The following is a 3,691-nucleotide window of genomic DNA, read 5'->3' as shown; positions in this document are numbered from 1 at the left end:
GGGAGTAAAGAAAGAAAGAAAAAAAAAAAAAAGAAAGGAAGAAATCGCAAAAAGATATCGCCGTCGTTACCGCTACTGCTGATGGTGCAGCACCGCGTCGACCGCGTCGCGCCGGTCCGACGAAAAGTCGCGGCCGCAGATAAGGATCCCGCGAGCGTTCGCTCGATATTTGAGCCACGCAACGAAGCGCTGAAGGTCGTCAGCCGTACACGCATGATCTGACTGACTTCGGATCGGGACACTCGAGTGTGTTTCGACTACGTTGACGCGTGCGTATGTGCGTACATGCGTGTATACATACGCGCGTGTATGTGTGCGAAAGACTGGATCGTTCGCAGAATCGCAAACGAGTCTCTCTCTCTCTTTCTCTCACCGAGATCTTGGTGGAGACCAGTCGCTTATTATTATCGCGCTACAACGATCCACTCTCAGTCGCTATATCGAGAGAAAACTGAATTGAAGCAACGTGCGTGGTTGTATCTTTAGATCGAAACGCTAAAGATATATCATCAAAAGATTCTCAAGATTGTTAAAGTAAAGATTGTGAGGTACACGTGTTTAAGGACACAGGGCACTCGTCTTACTTTGCCCTATTGGATGCATTGTGATGCGGAAGTGACGGTGCACCGATCGCGAAGACAGTGAAAATTGATAATCTGAGACGGAGAACGACACTTGGGAGGGACGTGCGGCAAAGAAACGGAGATATGGAAACGACGTGAAGCGTCGAGTATTGCATGCCGATAAGATCGTGAAGTCACGATTAGTTCAAGATTGCCGCAGAAGCGACCGTGAGGCATCGGAGCAGACGGTTGTGCTCTCGGGGCACCTTCGTAAGTGAAGGCTATGTGAAACGTGTTTTTCTGACGCGATGTTACGTCGACGCGCGATTCGTATGGTGAATCCGACATCGAGTATCGGCACGACTTCGTCTCCGTAAAAGCGGTTTGTCACGATTGTGAAACTAACGATTCAACGTTATTCGAAGAAAATATACGAGGTAATTAATTATCCTGCTATGTGTTACACGATTTTATCTGAGCAATTTAATTAATCAACTTGCTTTCTAGTTCTCTCATTGTATCTATAAATGTATCAGTTTTAATTAGATTGAAGAAATGAAAGAAATATTATTATGAAAGAACTAAAGAAATATTATTTTCGTGTATTTTTTTACGGAAAATCATAAATAATTATCAAGCAAAAATATTTTTTTATACAAATGTTTATGTAAATTTATTTATTGTTTATGTACATTTAATTCTTTGAAATTTTTCTTTTAAAATATTGTTAGAGATATAACAATATAATAATTATATTATTATATATTTGTATTTAACTATTTATATACGATAATTATTTATGAGACTGTACAAGAATATTAATATTACATATACATCTATGAATATATATATAAAAGGAGATAGAAGAGAAGAGAAAGGAGAAAAAGAACTCTGAAAACAGTTTTACCATATTGATAAGCACTTGTCTCCTTTATCACTTGTAGTGTCTTTAAAAATCTGACTACATGTAAATTACTAAAACACTTTAGTTATTATAATTGTCCCGATTAATTAGCATTTGAAAACCATGGTGGGACTAATGGAAATTACATTAATTCTTCTCTTTAGATGGCGTGTACCCAGAGAGAGTTCCACCAATGTAAGATTAACTTTAATTTTATTTTAATTTATTTTTTATCTTTTTCTAATTTTTAGGATTAAAGAGAGAGAGGAAAAGGTAAACAGTAAGCTAACCTAAGATTAAGTTAATCTACATTGGTGAAAACGGGCAATATCATATAAATATATATATAATATATATAATTTATATTTAATTTATTACTTGAAATATTTATAATATAACTTATCAAAGGCTAAAGATAGCTGAGAATAATATTTTCTTATCTATTTACATCTATGAAGTAATTCTTGAAAAACACATTCATCATCCATCGTTCAAAAGCTGTTAAAGAAGAGAAAATGTATACATATAATTTAAATTTGATGTTTCTCCTGCGATGAACATTTTTTCTAACGAAAATGTTATTTCTATTACATGTGATCGTGTGTGGTGTGCGTACGCCTTTTGCATACGAGTGCGTATATACATACAAACTGCGTACGCATGGTTGACGGTCGCGTGTCCGCATAACAAAACTCATCTCAACACGATGAATTAACATGATTACTCGGAATCGTATCCATTTTCTAAATTGCTTAATTGCTTTCAAACGGCATGTCCGTTTCTCACGACGCCCTCCAGTGATCGCGCGTTCATTCAGAGTCACAAATCCTAGAGGACAAAAAACGGAAAATACTTTATCAAGGAAATACAATAGATATATCGCATGTCAAAATGCAAAATTTTTATTTGCGATGCTTTTAAGATATACATAACTTTCTCATATTTTATTACAACATTTTTATTTATTTTGTTATACTGTAATATCTTGAGTATCATAACAATTATTTTATTACACATATTTTTTATTTTACATTAATTAATTTACTTTATTAATTTATTTTACACTAATTTCATTCGCGAGTAAGTTTTGTTTATAGATATATAAAGTTCGTTTGGATCTTTTTTTAGGAAAAATCTTTCTTGTTTTAATTAAGATTTGGTTCATAATAATATTTTCATATGTACAGTTCTTGAGATATAGTATAGAATTTCCAAGGAAATTTCTAAAAAAAGAATTTTTAATTATTGTAAAATAAACAATTTCTATCCGAGAATTGAACCTTTCCACCTAAAATCTAGAAATCTAAAACTTTTTAAAAAATGGAATTGCAATAGTTCATACTTGTATTATACCCCAGTTCAATAGTTTATTCTGTTGAAAATGTATTTGAATATGATATTGTTTGCTTTCCAGTTTGCCAGCCAGTTTTATAATCAGGTCTTTTTATTCAGCGTAGAGTTAAGCTTTATCGGAAAAATTTGTTAATCAAATGCTTGAATGGTCTGCTTGGTCATAATCTTCGCACCAAAATTTCGCAGCAAATTTAAAATCAAGTACGAATAATGAATGAATTGCATTATAAGATGTGAGCAGCATAAATATTTGAAAACAATCGTTTTCAACAATCCATTCTTTTATTAATAATAATCATTTGTGAATTGATTCTGTAATACTTAGATAAAGATAGTGAATATTATTAAAAGATCTTTCAGTACTTCGATCTTGTATAAATTCTTCGAACTGTTTACTTCGGTATGATTAATGAACAAGCAATTACTTGATTTCCGCTATTTAAAATGGAATTAGTTCAATGATCGAACAGATACAATTAAATCTACATGTCATTTTCAACAATTTGATAGAATTCTTTGAACATAGTATTATTACTATTATTATTATTACTTAAAGTGCACATAGCATATTATACATTACACTGTACTTACACTGTACTTTCAATGTAATATGTTGTTATAAAAACATTTCTATTAAAACTATTTTATTACGCGTTAAAGGAGAAATTAATTGAAATGAACTCTCAAAACGCGCGGCGCGCACGCGATAATAAAGGGTTGTTAATCTATTTATCTATATGTAATTGTTGTACGCCTGAGAGAGTCACGCCCCGTTTTTTTCTAACGCATTATATTACATTGAGGTATGCATCATAATAATCTTACATGTGTAACTAATTTAATTAATGCATTGAAATTTTTTTTATTAATG

The 3,691-nt window shown here is 32.4% G+C and overlaps 1 protein-coding gene across 1 annotated transcript in view; it reads left to right on the top strand.

Moving 5' to 3' along the window:
• Positions 1-19: 19 nt before the first annotated feature.
• The window catches only part of LOC108755901, a 12,772-nt gene continuing 9,100 nt past the window's right edge, over positions 20-3,691 (top strand). Inside the window, exon 1 of the mRNA XM_018499304.1 lies at positions 20-1,000. The gene's annotated coding sequence lies outside the window, so the exon portion shown is untranslated. The remainder of the gene's footprint in view (positions 1,001-3,691) is intronic.

The sequence above is a fragment of the Trachymyrmex septentrionalis genome, unplaced genomic scaffold (genome assembly GCF_001594115.1).
Source record: "Trachymyrmex septentrionalis isolate Tsep2-gDNA-1 unplaced genomic scaffold, Tsep1.0 scaffold9, whole genome shotgun sequence".
Taxonomy (NCBI): Eukaryota; Metazoa; Arthropoda; class Insecta; order Hymenoptera; family Formicidae; genus Trachymyrmex; species Trachymyrmex septentrionalis.
This window is presented reverse-complemented; position numbering and strand designations above follow the sequence as displayed.